The following is a 17,582-nucleotide window of genomic DNA, read 5'->3' on the forward strand; positions in this document are numbered from 1 at the left end:
ATAAATTTTGCACCAAAATAGCAGTATTTTCTGGTAGTGAGAGATTAGAGTGCTATTTATATAATGCTAATATGTAGTGTCAACTTTGGGTTTTTAAAAAATTAAATTACAAATGATCAGCTTATTAAGTGGGGATGGACAAGTGTTCCTTTGAAACAATGTATAATTTTTTTGTTCCCCCAAAAATATATCTTGATGCAGTTTATAATTAAACATTATAAAAACAAGGATTACCACTTAACATTTCATTTTTGTCAGGAAAGCATCTCCTGCAAAATACTTACAAATTAGTCTCTTCTGCAGTCTTGACTGAAATGCATTATGCAGAAATCTGACAACTGCTCAGTACAATTTGCAAGCTGCAGAGAATTCAAAATAGTCTTTGATGTCTAGGCAGAAATTCACTGTGCAGCAGGGACTTTAGGTCGTTTCTCTGCATTTTATAGCCCATGTTGTGTTTAATTAAGACATGGCAAGCATCTCAGGATTAGCCTTTGACAGCTCAGAGTTTTTGCTCCAGGTTAATAAATCTGATTTTTTTTTCCCTCTCCCACTTTTCCCCTTCATAAAATTCCAAGAGGTTGTCAAATCATCTTCTGCTTTTCTTGAAGGAGCCTTCTTATGTATAGAGACATCAAATTGGCACTGGTGAGTTTTTCAGCTTCATGCATAGTAACTGGCCCATGTGAACTGATGAGATTTTGCTACATAGAAGAATTTAATGTTATAAAATTAGTATCTTAGAGCAGGTATAAAATAAATGTCCAACATGAGGACTGAAGAAACTGTCCTCACAAGAAATCAATCAGTATGGATTGGAAGATACACCAATGAAAGCTGAGTGAAAAACAACAAGAACCTTAGCAAGAACAGCAGAAAACAACCAAATAATTGAGCTAGTAATGATGTTTATTTGTTATTGTTATAAAATATTAATGATTTTCATGAAACCAGGAAGAACTGTGGTAAATCAAATACTAATAAAATAAAACTGTATTATAGTTTAAAAATTAAGAATGTTGTCTTAAAGGGACCAAAGAAGTGGAGAAAAGAAGGAGAAAATTAAGTCCTCTGCATACAAAAAATGGGTCAAGCCACTGAATTTTTCAGAGCAAGCACTTGATCAGGTCTTATACCTTCCCTCTCCTTTATTCTGCTTTTGTAAACATACACTTTTAAAGTGCAACTTACCTTAAAAAGAAAATGTCCATAAATCCAAAACTCCTAAGATAAAAACAACTATATCCATTCAATAAGAAATGTTCATCAGAGCTTGGACAAATCATTATGCAGAGGATATTCTAGGAGAAAGCATTGAAGCAATCAGACTTAAACCAGCTGCAGAAATAAAAAAGAAAATTATAGCTTTGGCAAATGAATGCTAGTAATTATATTTCCATCACTTTGTATTATATTGTTTGTCTTGGGATAAGATTGAACTTATTCAGTCTGAACCATTCTGATTGTTAGAACTTGGGCAAAGGGACTGTTCAGAAGAAGCTCTGAGGGGAAGTAAAACCATGTGTTCACACTGTAATGGATCATATCTGGAATATGAAAGGTATGTTCTGAGCTCCTGGGGCTTCTTCTGTTTGATTTCTAAAGCCAAGTTTTCCAGGGATTTTAGGGTGGATTCAGCACTGACTTGCAGAGCTCCCTCAACTTGGGAAGTGAGGGCAGGTATAAAGGGGCTTATTTTTGTGCAGGAAATAAATGGAGCCCTGACAGTATGTACAAACACATTTTTTTTTTTCTTCAAAAATGAATGTTTACATGCTTTTTTCAACTACAGAAATGCTGCACATGTTAAAGTGGTGAGTGAAGGTGTAGTAAGTACAAATATTACAATTTATTGTAACATGAATTAGGAAAATAATTAATATACCCTTGTGATGTTTAGGGAATATGGGACTATTTTGTGTATTTAAAAGTTTTGTTGAGATCACCAATCTACATTCAAGTTTATTTGTCTGATAAAGGTAGGGAAACACATCCATGGGCCACAGGCAAAAATGAGCCTGTGGAGATTTCTGACTGCCTAAATCATGCATGAAAAAGATAACAAATTGCAGATTCAGCTCTGAGTAGAAGAAATAATTGCAGAAATTGATTTGGTTAAAAATCATCAACTACACTGAATCCTCCTGCCTGTTAAATTTAACAATAGAAAAAGCCTTTTAGAATTGGAAATATTTTGCTTTTATGCTTATACCTTGTTTTTAACCTGTCCAAACCTCAGGTATAGCCAAAAGAAAAAATGCAGCATAATGGAGATTTAACAAAAAAGGAAAGAATGACCTATGCTAATGTAATGCTTTCCGTCATTTTTTTATATGAGTGTGTCATTTTGTCAAGTTTTCTAAGCAAAGCTCTTTAACGGTAACTTGCTTCTTAAACCAAGTTAGGCTTGATCTTTGATATATTTCAAAATAATTTAAATAAATCTCAACAAGTACTACTTGCTGAGTATTATCATTTTCATTAGTGCTTTAGAATTTCTGAGCATGTAAATTAATTTAGTTGTAGTCCTTATCAGTCTTTGAAGAGAATGTTAATTATATCTGGCAATAATTGTTTTGCAGAAAATTGGGAAATCAGCCTGGATCTCTTGAACGGTTTATGATTCAATCTCACTTCATGAGTAAGCTTTGCCAACTGTTTTGTTTTTATAATGAAACCTTTATATATGTGGGGGTGTGTACACATGCATGCATATATCAAATATATATAAATATATGGAGTTCTTATAAGCATACTTATCCAAAAATACAAGTATTTACTGTATTGCTTTTCTGCTTGTTCTGAAAGCTTCACACTGTTGAATTAGATAAGCTTGAATAGAAACAGATTGGGACAGCAGTAATTCAGGATATTCTTTTTGAAAAGGCAAAATAACTTTATTAAGAAAAGGAGATGATAAAACTGTTGTGCCATGGCTTTCAAAAATGTTCTGTGCTTCTGCAAAACAATTATTTCCATTATAATTAAGATTCTCTTCAAAGAAAAAACACTTATCTGGCTACTACAGAACGAGCCTGAAGGTGGTGATGACAAGTGTGACATGGAACCATCATGTTCTTACTGGAGCTCAGGTCAGGCTGGAGTTCCTGCTGCAGGGAGTTTCTTTTCTGTCCTGCTGTAAGCAAGTGCACATCTGATAGTGCTGCTGTATTGTATTCTGGAACAAATGAAATTGCCAGCCATTATTCCAGTATCTACAAGTAAGTGCTTCATACTTGGACAAATCTTTATGGGTTATAAAAAGTTACCAGTTTCTGAAAGGGAGTTCTGTAATGCTGTGTCATTACCTGGCTTTTTAATTGAGTATGCTTACACAACGTGGGTAATTCACAAGTGTACATTATTGGATCATAATCATAAGAATGAGCTCAATTCTGTCACTTTCATGTACACCAAGTCGAAGATAACTGGGGTCTGAAAGGATTATTGCCAGACCAATGAATGTTTCAGAAAAGGAATCTGTATCTGGAAAGCTGCAAGTGTAGAGGCTGCACATTGACACAGTAATGACCATTTATGTTGCTAACACTGATTACAAATATTTTCCCTGAAATGTTGGATGATTATTCTTAGCCAATTGTATGTCTGTAAGTGCTTTTTGTCTTATATTTTGGGAGTTAAACTACAGAGCTAGCTATACTGTGTGCTACTACTATCCTGTCAGAAATGCAGAAATAGAATTCCCAAAGATAACCTGTGAAACTGCCCTATGGCCAGGAGCTCAAACACACTGCTTGCTGTTCCTGCATAATTGGGGTGTAACCTCTTCCCTCCCTACTTCATTTTTCCTTTTGCAAAAAAGACCAGTATTAATAAAGACTTTGATAAGGTTTTTCTTCAAATATGTTAGATTATGCTCTAAATGGCATCTCCCTTTCGTAGCATGTACACTGCTCTTGTTTCCAGTAACACAGAAAAATGCAGTTTCATCTCATCTCTATGGCTACGTGGCGTTATACAATGTGACTTTTGAAAAATTGTAATTTATTTTTTTTCAAGGTAAATGAATTCTTTTGTTCAGTCTCAGGGAGAAGTAAAATACTGAAAATAATGGTATTAGAAATGCTACATGGCTCTTCATGATATGATATGTAATATTTCATAAATGATTTAAATAGTTGGCAAATTGAAGGACTGAAGCTTTGCATAAAAGCTTCTCTGAAGGGGATTCCTTACCCAGAACTTGCTGTATACATATCACCCCTGATAGCTGCAGTATAGAAGGAGTGGTTGTCTGAATGATCTCTCCCTTTCTGTGTGTGTGTGTGTATATATATATATATAAGTATGTATACAGAGAAAGAGAGAGAGATAATAGATAGAAGGGACCTGTTGCCTGTGTCTTTTTCACTTCCGTCTCTTTCCTTAAAAAAAAGGAGTTATTGTGTTTTCTTTCCTCATGCTAAGGAAATCAACAATGTAGAACACTTGAGATCTTTCTGAAAGACCTTTCTATACCTGTGAAGTTTGAATAAGCCAAATAACACCACCGTGGGATTAAACTAAACTTTAAGACCACTTGGGAAATCATAAAATGCTTACACATTTAACTCTTGGTTTGCTGAATAAAAGGATGATGATGATGTCTGTGGCAATTAGAACTTTATGTCATGCAAAATTTAAAAAAAGGGAGAAAAATAGGGGCAGTGGGACTGTTGACTGCCTAAAGAGCTGAAGCTGCTGAGCAATTTGTGAGGAACTGATTTATGAGAGTTCCAAGCTAAAAATACATTCTACAGGTGCTTCAGAACCAGCTATTTTCTGTCTTCCTAATAAGTACGATACAGCAATGAAGACTCTATTCCCTCCTTCCATCTGCGTTCTACAGCCATCTGTCATATTTTATCCCTGTTTAGATTGAAAATGTTCCTGATTTATGCAGTGTTTGTATTTACAAACTAAACAACCAACAGGCTGCATGTGACAGAAGCTGGGGGACCCATGGATGTCAGCCCTTGGCAGGAGAGCCCCTGTTACAAGAGGCCATTTTTGTTCTTGGAGTTGTTAAATTCTGGTCTGTAATGCTTATCATGAAATAACTAATAAAAAACACAGTTACACTCTACTGTCCTTAGAACACACCACTTCTGAATAATAGATCATCCAAAGGATGTAAGTATTACCATTCATTACCAGAATGGTAATACTTCCTAAAAGATAGCTCAGGCATATCAGTAAATAGATATTTTTCCCTCTGATGACAAAGGCAAATGTCTGTTATTGTATATAACATATAGATGCTCTGCAGCCTTTGATGAGTCTTTAATTTGACACAAATGGAATTTTTAACTAAAATTACACAAGCATTTATTTTAGATTTAAAAATGCTATTTGATCTACTGTAAATTTTCCCAGTCAATTGTATGTCAGCACTTCAAAGATAATAATTGTTCCTTTTTCCTAGAGAGATATGTGTTTAATATAAGCAATAATTGCTTACTCAAATTATGACTAACAAACAAGTTGGTACTGCAAATAAATAACTTGGGAAAGATAAAAATAGCTCAGAAGTATCCTTACTGCGTTCCTATAAAATATGATGGCATCAGGAGAGCAGCAGAGGGAACAGCATATAAAAATGAAAATAATGTTTCAACAATTTATGGGGTTTTTTTGATAGCTTCCCTTCAAAATCAGATCGTGAAAAGACCACATTTTCTGAAAAGGGGGGATATAATGTTGAGAGATTGAGTAAAACAAATGCATCTTTAGTTTATGTTTCTGCAATAAAATATAGCACTGATAGTGCTAGGAAACAATCTGGTTTTTGAGTACAAGAACTGTGAAACCTTAGGGATACTGGTTCACCTTGTGTTCTACATTAAGAAGAAAATTGCAATCTTAGGGATAGTACTGTATCCTAAATTCCATCAAAACCCTGCTACCAGAGTTCATTGGTGTAGGCGTCATCATCATCACCATCATCCCTGACCATTCTTGCACCTGGGCTAATAAAAAGTGCTTCATCAGTAACTCACTAACTTGCACTTATTCTTCTGGTATCTAGTCCATAACCACAGCCATAATTCTGTTGCAATGTGGAGTTTTTTTTCTTCTACAAATAAAAATTCTAATGATTGCAGTACTTTATTCTGATCTTTCCCCCACCTCTCTTATTCATATCTTCCTTAGGTTTTTTGCTCTACTTTTAAGTGTCTTAGTCATTTCTACACCTCTGAAAGCGTTCTACACTCCCAGCTGCTCTGCCAAAAGCATCTCTAAGATCCACGCTAATTACATGGGTGGGTTTGGTGACCACAGCTTAAATTTCAAATGGCAATATGCAGATCTTGAATATTTTCTGTTCTATATCAGAACTGCATGATTTTGGAACACCTCAGTTGGAGCTTCAGTAGTGTATAGGATTTGTCTTTTAATAACTCAGTGTAGGAGAGCTGCAGTACCCCAACCGTCTGCTTTTTGCTGAACTCTCTGAAGCAGCCAATTTTGTCTTGCAGAACGTGGCTGCTTCAGAGTGTTCATGCTGAGTGCTGATTGCAAGTATTATCTTAAGAGAATCACTTCTCAATATTTAAGAACATGACTCTTCTTTCAAAGGCATGCTTTCGGGCTTTTATACCCCTGCTGGCTTCATCTCACCAGGAGCTACCTGTCAGACATCATCCTTCAGTTCCACAGCTGCCTTTGCTGCTGTGTTGTGTTTATCAAAAAAATTAGGAGGAAGAAGAGATCAACAAAAAAACCATCAACATGCAGCTTCTTAAGAAGCAAAGAAAGTAGCCTGGCAAGAAAAAGAACACCTGTGCTATAGTGCAACCAGGGTGTGAGAAGGGCCTGAAACCAAGACTCAGAGCCTTTGGGCAGCCTAATCTTCTTTACAGAGAGCTCCTGAAAATTGAATGCATGTAGGAGCCCTGCAAGAAAAAGTGTAGCCAGAATATTTCCACCAAGCATTTTTCCTTGCCTACCAACCTTTTGTGTTAGGAGGTATGACAGGAAAGTTCAGTAATGGGTGTGCTGGGCAGGCACTATATGAGGTCTTGGAGATCTGGGGGGTTTATGTGCTCACAATTTGAACTCACCTTACACTCCTGAGTACCTGCTGCTGTACCAAACTAAATCCTTCATAAGCCTGATCTTCTTTCTTCACCTGTGTTCCTTATAATACATTGTGAATCACCATAATCTCTGCTCTGTAACAATACCACAGAAGTGCTATTTCACTCAATCAATAAAATTGTAAACTATTATAAATTAAATAACTGTCAACTTCCAAAATATTTAGTTGTCTCTAGTTATGCTCCCATGTTCCCGACATTTCTTCTCATTAAAAACCACAAAGTAGTTTACATTACCTTTTATTTCTAAACTAACCCTTCTGTCTGTCAAGCACAGGCTATGGAAATGTTTAGGATCCTAAAATTGCAAGTGAACCTTAACACCAAATCCATGAATCCAATTAGCTGCATAAAAGAAGCAGACAAAATATTTCCATTGAAATACGGTTTGTGCAGAGAGGCAATATGTTTTCTTAGACCAATTGCTGTAGCTGCAAAATATTTCTACTAATTTTCAAATGTACTCCTCTTTGTGGCTGCCTGGTCAAGGTACTAAGAAAGATTTAATGCAGGAAATAAAAATATATATTTGAAAATTGAAAATACATTTAAATAAGGAGCAGAGAAATTTAAGTAAGTGTAAATAAGATGCATAGAAATGTTATTTAAAATACTGCTGCTGTTACTTCTGCCTTCTGTTTTATCCCAAGGTCTCTCTGGTTCTTAATTCATGTTAAAGATGGTCATATACAGCTCTCACACAGTAGCAGCAGCACAGTCTGCTCAAGGATCAAGAAATCATGCTCTGTATTGTAGTCTGATCTTTCATGGTTTATAAAAATCTTTTTAACTGAGCTATACTCAAGTGATTAATGCATTTATCCTTCCTTTCACAGTGGCTGCTGCTGTAAAATGTGGTTTGCCTGTCTCTCTTGTGCTATACATATTTGCTTTCTGATTGCCCTGAAGATTTCAGAATAAATCCAGTACTGCATGGCAAAATACTGCTTTACCCAACATGAAAAATCATTTTCTTTAGAGTCAATAGTTCACTTGTATATAGGTATCTGACATCCTGAAGGAGCAAAAAATGGAAATAAGCTATATTTGTGAGGTTTTCCATTGCTTTTCCCTTACCTTCTATTTGGCTGATAAATGTAGTGAAATATTGCATTGCATTGCTTTAGCTTGTAATTTAACAAAAGAGGTTTACCAATACTTTTGTTTGTTTTTATTGCCTGGCTTTTTTCTGGGAGTTCTAAATCTGCTTCTCATAATTTCTATATTGATTCAGCAAAAAGTATGGTTTTCTTCTGTTTTTTTCCTGCCAAAAGAATCCTCAATACCAATGCATTGACAGGAGCATCCATATTTCTTCACCCTTACAAGTGAGTGAAGGACAGAGTAACAATTGTTTATAGGATTCATTTTTCTTCCTGTGTTTTCAAGGTGTATAATTTTTTCAGCTAATTCAAGTAAGTTTTCTTCCCAAGATTATGTCTAAATGGACAGGAAAATTATGGGGAGATGAAAGTTGCTATGGTATATTTAATCCGTGACCAGAACTGAGTGGTAATAAAAAAAAATCCTTGAATTTGCAAGAAATTTATTATGAGAGCCACCTTCTCCCCCATGGCACAGTTACACCTCAGGCACAGTCATGCTCACGATCTGCACACAAGAAATAGAAGTGCCAGACTGGCAGGGAGGGATTCCTGTACTTCAGCAGCCATTTCGTGCCCAGTTGTAGGGAAATGTTATACAATATCGAACTGACAATTAAAAGTATTTCTTCCTTTCTATTTTAACTTATGAGCCTTCTCTCATTTTTTTTCTATATAGCTTAATAAAGAAATAAAAGGTAATCAGTTGAATTTAATGTTGACCTCCATTACTGGTATATACGTAAGTTCTTCTGTTACAATGTGTGATTTCTATCACTAAAGTCACAGATTGCTCTTAGTTAGAAAGATAAACAGCAAACTTTATGAGTGGAATAGGATGTAAAAGTGGGATTGGAGCAATGAAGAAAGCAGAAACTCTCAGGGGAGGAATGCAAAAAAGGCTCTGCCAAGTTGCATCCTGGATCTGAAGCCTCCCCTAAGGAAAGTGCTTAATCTGCTATCATCAGTACTAAATAGGCTTTCTTTAAAGGCACATTTCAGTTTCTGAGGGGAACTTATTCCTTAGATGCTTCTCTAGTCAGACAATCAAGCAGAGAGAAGGAACTTCACCTGTGGTTACATCTCTGCTAGTAAATTAAACAGGTTCAGGAAACAATTCTTGGCACAGGAACTGTTGAGTTGTTAGAAAAATCATGTTTTGGACTGGACAAACTCCCCCTATCCCAGTTCTCAAGCATGTTTTGGAAACTGGCATAAGTTTGTGCATATTCTCAACTGGAATTCTTCATGGGACTTTGCTATTTTGGGAGTTGAGAGAGTCCAGAGGCATAAATCAAGATAATGCTAAGCCATTTCTTCTTTATACCAGAGAGTTGTTCTACAAAAAATTAATTACATGTGCTTGCATTCATAGGGCTGGTTCTAAGTGATAAAATAAATGAGAAAAAGACCATCATCTCTTCTTAGTTCTAGAATTGGTGCAATAAGGGGACATAACCTCTTGAAGTCAGATCCTCAAGTAGTGGCCAAGTTTTGCTCAAATGTGGGAGAAGTCCTGATATTTCACAAAGCCAGGCTAGTGGATGGTCGACATAGAAATACTGATAAAAGGATGTTTTAAAGCCTTTCTTTTAAAGCCTATATTTAATAGGCAATTTTAAAGCCTATATTTTATCTTTCTTCAGTTTTAAAGACCAGAACTTAAGTGGTCAGAATTGTTTGTGTTATTTGTTACTCTGTGTCACAGCACTGACAATCTCAATGAGGATATCCAATGAGGTCCTGTTGTGAGTAAAATGGGACAACAAAGTTAAGGTTACTTCAGTGAAGATTATGGACTATGTGACAACTGTCTGGTTACTGAAATGCAGGATTCCTTGTCTAGCCTTAGGTTGTACATGAAGCAAAAACTACATTAGGAAAGATAGAAATCTAACATTCTTGTGTACTCTAGATTGGTGGGTTTTTTTTGTTTTGGTTTGGGGGTTTTTTGGGGGTTTTTTGCATAAAAAAAAAAAACTTTTGGATGAACCATTGAAGCAAGAAAAGTGTTTCCTTCTTAAAGGCTCTGGGACTTTGTAGTGAAGATTTCAAGATCGAGACAACCTGAACCTTTGTATAATAGATTTTTTACTGTGGAATTTCTGGAGGTTTTTTTCATGTTTGCATGCAGAGGAGTATTACTGTATGTGTAAGAGCACCTATAAAACCATGTTTTAAATTGTTTAAATTAATATATAAAGTAAATCCAACTTAATTTCTCATAAATGTACTTTGTGTAATCCTGTGAAGTATTATAAAGTGGAGTTAATGTGTTACCCTCTCAAAACAGTGTAGAAATTGTCTCAGTGTGTCTCTAGAGTAACAGATGGAATACTATCAAGTCACCTTATTATAAATGTAACAGTAGTGTGAAGCTCACACCTGCTACTTAATGTCAGTTATTAGCTAATAATTAACCTTTGTGGGAGCTGGAGTTGCCATCCCTGGTCAGGTGTTTTGTGTTTCTTGTTATTCATTTGGACACGCAGCTCCCCAACAGAATCCACAAGGACCACAAAAGAGGGAAGCAGCTGTAGGCTCAGTGTCAGTTTCAAAGCAGCCATACAGGGCTACTGGTTTTAATTATTTTCACATTATTCCTGAATTTGGTTAATCTAATACGGCCACATTCACTGCAGAAATTTGCTTCCATTGGGGACTGCTGTGGTGGATAGATTTTAGCCCAGGTAGTTTTGTTCCTGCCCCAGTCCTCCCCTCCCACCATGTGAACATGATTAAGGCAGTGCCTCAGGCTTCAGTAGTCAGCTGTTTAAAATTGGAGGAGATCTGCTGCCAATAAAAGGCTCCCTCACTGAATAGCTGCCCTGTAGCTCTGTTGGGAAAAGGTGATGGGTACGGGTGAGTAGTCCTACAATCCCGGTGTTTGTGTGTGCCAGGTTTGCTGTAGAGGTTGAGATCATAAGTAGGGAAGAAGATGTGTTTTCTGCAGCTTGAGGATTGAGAGGAGAACCTCAGCTGCCTGCACATGAAGTGCCTTATGTTGATCCTCGTTAGTAAAATCTTAGTATCTGGATTGACTTTTCTGGAGTGAGGTTGGCATTTGAAAGCTTAATTCTTCCTGAAAAGTCAGTTGAATATTAGCACTGAAGTGATTAAAAAATTCCCAAACCAGCATCTAAGAGTTTTGCTAGTCAGTGCTCATTTAGCAGCATTTCTATGTAACAGTCACTGTGCATATTCAAGTGTACAATAGTGGTAGCAGTAATCCTGTGTTTCCAACCATGGAAATAAAGGGCTATTGATAAAATTTAAAATGTTAAACTTAATTCAAGATGTTTAAGTTGTCTTTGCTATGCACTGTTAGAAATTCCTGGAGTTTGAGTTTTCCTAGGAAGCATTTTTAACTCTCTGAAATATGTTTTAGGTTTGGTGCACAAGCCTATTAATAGCCCTATTTTGAGATGTGGAAGCTGGAGATCTTCTGTGAGATGGGTATTTTTACTATTAAGTTATTTTGGTATTTTTGCTCTAATTGTGATAGTAACAGTATCTGCCAGAGTAGCTCTGTTTCTATCCTGGACAATAAACTGCTAAATTATGTAATTACAAATGAGTATATTTTCCTTGTTTGTTTTGTTTTATTATAATACATTATAATAAATTCCTCAATGGCCTCTTGTGTGTTCAGGTATATTTAAGTAACACTTTTCTATCCTTTAGAAAGTATGTGATCATGTAAACTAATAATAAATAAGTTATATTAATGATTTTTAAAACCACAAATATCAGTCTTGGGTGATATGTCATGAGGAAAGCAAAACAGAAGCTTAATGTGTAGTAGAAACTATTTTGTCATTCAGTTTGACAGGTATTTGTAGGTGAGTATATAAACTGCTAAAGAGGTAAGAACAGTCCATAGTTAATGACTGATGAATGCACAGTCTCTGTGGACTTGACCGATAGGGCCTCATTCTGAAATCAACAGAAAATTGAATTTTATTTTAGTTACATTGTTTGGTTTTTTGTTTCTTTCGGTTCTAGTGCTTACTTGAAATCTCATCACCACATCATGGTAAAGGCAAATATTTTTCTTGTTTTTTTAGCTCTGTAAATTTCAGTGTAACTCAAGTTAGGGAAGCACAGAGGAATAGGGTGTGGCCAGGTTCCATGACTAAAGCTGAACTACATTTTCCTGGCTTTTTAAAGCACACACCTGCACTTGCTTGCTAGGAATTATGCAGCAGGGACCAAGCCTCTATTTGTATTTCTGTTTTCAAAGAAATGAAGTACTAAATAACATCCATCTTCACCAAAACATGAAAAGGAGCTAGATGCTGCTAAAGTCTTAGTACCACAGGTGAGAAAGAATTGGGAAGGATGAAGGGATGCACAGGAATTGAAGAGAGTAAGTAACATTCTACATTATATGTTATTTTGAATTATTTGTGCTTAGAATAATAAAACAGAATGGTTGTAATAAATATGTTTTATACTCTTCTGCTTCCAAAATCAGTATAGCATAGATGCGAATAACAGAACGGTTGTAATAAATGTTTTATACTCTTCTGCTTCCAAAATCAGTATAGCATAGATGAAGGAAAATAAGAGACTTGAAAAATCTGTATTTCATATTTACTGTGCTTGGTTAGGGCCTTAATCTGGGCTAATTTGGCCTATTAATTTCAGTGGGGTTTCCACAGCTCCTGATGTGAAAGCAGAAAGAACTGTGGCTATACTGCATTTTTAAGGTAGAAAACAAATAAACTGAAGTCTGCTAGCCAAAAATCTATTTGAAGATGGAAACTGTTGACAAGTGCAAACATTAGACACTGCATCACATGGCACCTTATAATATAAATAGTGGTTTAAGGTTTACAACAGACTGCTTTCTGCTAACAGTTGGCTGAAAGATATGTCTGGTAGTTAATGGGAACCTCTTACAATAAAAAAAAAAAAGGAAAAAGTGGTAGTTTGCTTATAGGATCTGGCTCTTTTTGTGCTTAATGGCACCCACCTGCATCATGGTACCAAGGACAACACAGATGGTTCTGTGATTAGACTGAAATGAGAACTTTCATCAGCTGCAGAGAATTCAGCCTTAAGGACACAATTGTTATTATCCTACCCTTTGAATTCCAGCATGGCCTTGAACATAAGGAATGAATATTATTGAAGGGTTTGGATTATGTGACCCTGAGGTTCTTTGCATGGATGTTATTTCTACTAATACAATAAGTAGATTAGCTGTCAAATTCTGATTATTTTTTCCTTCCTTCTCTTGAACTGCACATTTTTCTAACAGGTCTTTTTGAGTATAATTTGGCAAAATATTTTTTTCCCCACAAAGTTCTCCAATGGCCTTATCCATGGTCGATATATTCTGTTCTTTGGCACTGGTAATGCTGGCAGTCCCCTGCAGAGGGTCTGCAGCTCTGAGATGGGCTGTGATGAACTCTGCTGTAAAGGTTATTGAATGACAGCAAGCTTAATTCATTGTAGTATTGTTGCAGCCTTATGGGGGCTCTCTGTCTTCCCACAGTGATTATTCCTTGGAAAGAAGATTCTTAGGCTACTGGTCCTCTGTCAGGACACTTCTGGCTTTTGCTGGCTATCCTAGGGCCCTCAGTCTTTGCCAGTGAATGAGTCATAAAAAGATAAGGCAGAACCTGATGTTCCTTGTCTTTCCATATAGACAGGAATGGTGTGACATGTTGTTTAAAAAACTGTCAGCAGCTGACACCACTTAGAACAAAAGTCCTGTCATTAACAGTACTGTTATGGAATTGGATACAGTACTGAGATGGAATTGGATTTAGCAATATTGAGACAGGTCTGTAAAAGATTCTTATTTCACTCTGAATCCAAATTAAGGGCTAAGCTGAAAATGGACACTTCTTGTGCTCTGAAGCATTCAGTGTAGTGACCCACATTTTGTAGTGCTTATTCGTTTTCTTACAGATGCTAACTCTTGAGGAATACTTTGTTTGCTTTTCAGATCAAGTGAAATTATTTGTATACAAAACCATGTCCCTCCTTGTCAATTTCTTCAGGAACAGATTTTCTGTCCATATTTCTTACGGTTTTGAAACTATTTGAGCAGATATGTCTTCAAATAAGTATGCAGGTTTAAAAGCAATTGAAGTCTGATTTTAATCATGGTTATTCCATTACTATGAACTTAGAAAAAGTATTTGCCCTCTATTGCAATTATAGCTAAGGTACATGGGTACTGTAAGAGTGTGATCCTTTCTTGGGGAAATACAAACCTGCTATGCCCCTGCTGGGAATGACATTCTAGCATCTCCAAATAAATACCTGTTACAGCCAATTATTTCAATTGGCTTTGGAGAATTCAGATACAGCAATAAAAGGATTATGCTAATTTTAAACATGATTGGTTGAAATCAATTTGATTTGATATAGTTTTTAACTGTAATTCCCTAAGAGTTGTTCTTGCTGTTTAATAGCGGCGTTTATAGATGCATATGTGGGCAAGAGAGAAATAAAATAGAGATTATATTAAAGCAACTACAGATCTGAAATTGTTCTTAAAATCATCGTTCTGGCAATGGCATCAAGAGGAGACAGATAAAATATATTTGTGAAATTTTGTGTAGGGTAAGGTATGAAGGTGCATTGCTGCTGAAGACCGAAGGTGATCACTTATTATTGTATACAAAGTGATTAAACTAAAAAGACTTGGGAAGAGGGGGAAAAATAGAAAAGGCACAAACCCTCTGATCGTAGGATGAGAAGCCAGTGATGTTTACAGAAGTTTCTTTCACTCGCCTGAATAAAAAGCAATAAAACTTCAGGAATAATTTTTAATGCAGTTTTCTTCTGAAAAAGACTTTCAGGCTTTGTGTAGCAGCTAATCTGTGTTTTTTTCCCCCCCTCCTGCATACTGCTTTTTGGAAAAAAAAAAAAAAAAACCCCACAAAAAATATGGTTGTCATCTTCTTTTACACTTAAGCCCAAACACAGATTCAGATTTCTGGGTTTGTTCTGTTTATGTAAATGCACGCATATAGGAATAGATTTTTAGGCATCATGTTCTGAAGCACCTGCCTTTGAAGGTTTCTGGCCTTCGGTGAACAGGGGCGAGGAAGCAATTTATCCTCTGCAGTTTTACGCAGACCTAGGTGTATTTTTAGGCTGTTTCCCAATGAGTAACACACTCGCAGCCGTCGGCTGGGTGGGGACTGGAACCTGCGGGCTGGCGATGAATGGACGGAGACAGACGCTCGCAGGAATCACGGGCTGCGGTGCGTGTGCCGCCGCTGCTGCTGCTGCTGCCCCCGGCGGCTCCGAGCCGCGCCGCTGGAGCCCGGCTCCCCGGGAATGCTGGGAATGTTGAGTCAGGGACTGGCAGCCCAGACAGCCGGGCTCGCAGCTGACTGAGGGAGACTCGCTGAGGGACGGAAAGACGAGGGATAGGGGCACGCGAGCCTCCCCCGGCTGCAGCAGGTTCCTTCTCTTCAGCCCCTGGCGGGTATTCCGCGGCTCCGGCTCTCCCTGCTGCCTCCCTCCTCCGCGCAAATGGGATGCCAGCTAAACGTGATGTTGTAAAATCCATGTGAGGACGAAAGGCAGATGCAATGATTTGAAAGGTGAGACGCTTAAACAAGAATATGGCTGGGATGCATGACTGTAAATTTGCTGTGATTAAGGAAATGCTGGGTATTGCTTTTTACAACTGTCTGGTAGCTGAATCTGGAGATGAATTTGCAGAATAGGCTTTTTATATTGCTTTGGAAATACATTGTAATAAACGGGACCAAGTGAACATCTTATTCTGGTAACAGAGTGCCTCTCCCTACAGAATCGTCAACCAGAAACCTCTCTTGCAATTTCTATTAAAAGCAGCCATAGGACACTATTTTTTGGTATGTTTTTTAATTTTTTATTTATTTATTTATTTTTTTGTACTTAGTGTTTAAAAATATTATTGTTGTTGTTAAAGTTTTCTAGAATAGAATTGATCAGTTTTGGAAATTCCGAGCTTTATACCTAAATAATGGATAATGTTTGCTGTTTTAAAAACCATGTCAAGAAAAAAGGTGAGAGATTTCTGTTCCCTTCTAGTGGCTGGCAAATGGAAACAGACGCTAACAGGGTATTATTTTTCAGTTATATAATTAATGAATACTTACTGGGGTCGCTCATTTATGATGCTGGGATTTATTTTTATTTTTTTTAAGAAAAGATCATTTTAGGCTGGACAAGTGATGGATGTGATGAAGTCCACGCCTGTGTTCACCAAGGATACATAGATCTTTTTCTGGGAGCACTACAGTAGTAATTTGATGGAGAAGGATATTTTTTTTTTTTTTATTAGTGTGTGATTGATTTCTAGGCGGCTACCTGCTAAGCCTTGTGATGGATGGATGGATGGGAATCTATTCCCTTAGCGGCGAATTGCTCTTCCCGTGGTGATGGACACGCCGGCCGACCACTGGCATTGGCAGATCGAGCTCGTTGCACAAGAGCGCGGCCAATAAGTGCAGCCAAGGGGAGGGCAAATCCTACTTGCCAGGGTTAGTTTTCTGGTCGGCTTTCTAAATCAGTGGTTTCACTTAGCTGTTGTCGTTCGGGATTTGTTTTTATTTCTATCCCTGTACCTCCAGCCCCACGTGCGTGTCCAGGGCGGCCGCCTCGAACGCGGCCCCTTCCCGGCAGCCGCGCCGGGCGCAGGCCCAGCTCCGGCTCCCCCTCCTCGGAGGGCGGGGAAGGGAGGGAGGTTCCTCTCCACCGAGTCGCTTCGCCCCTGGCACTTGGTTTCCCCGTTGCCAAGCCGAGGACGGAGCGGATCCCCCGTGTCAGCCCCGCCGCCCTGCCCTGAGGGGAGATGCTGGACATGCGCTCCCTCCCTTCCTCCCTCCCCCGGGAATCGCAGAGCTCCACAGCCTGGATGGGGGCGCGGGCAGAGCCCTCCTGCGGCCCTTGCCCAGCCCCGGTGCGGGGGGAACATCGGGCGCTGCCCTCCCAGCCTCCCTGCTCGGCAGCGGGGCTGAGGGAGCCCGGCCGCCTGCCCGGCCCGGCTCCGCGCAGCGGCGGTGTCAGGGCTGCCCGTCCCCACGGGGACCCCAAACCAGTCCCCGTGCCCGGGGAATCTCCTCGGGCTGTCCCCGTGTAAGGGCGGAGGATGGCGAACGCTCCCACAGCTCAGGTGAAGGAAACACCAGCCATAAGACCCCACCAGCAGCAAGGCAGGCGAAGCTCCCTCAGCCGCAGTCCCCTCACGGTCGCATGTGCTGGAGCAGTGCGTTCCCTGTTTGTTCCTTTCCAAAAGGGCCTTTTTTAAAAGGGTCTATTTCTGCACACGCAGATAGTGTAATGGTATATCAGGTTCCTTGAGGAATATGTTTCTGTGGGAAAAGCTTTCCTAGTTTCTTGATAGAAGAAACTTGCAGTC

This window comes from Onychostruthus taczanowskii, unplaced genomic scaffold (assembly GCF_017590055.1).
Source record: "Onychostruthus taczanowskii isolate IOZ18803 unplaced genomic scaffold, ASM1759005v1 scaffold9, whole genome shotgun sequence".
NCBI classification, from domain to species: domain Eukaryota; kingdom Metazoa; phylum Chordata; class Aves; order Passeriformes; family Passeridae; genus Onychostruthus; species Onychostruthus taczanowskii.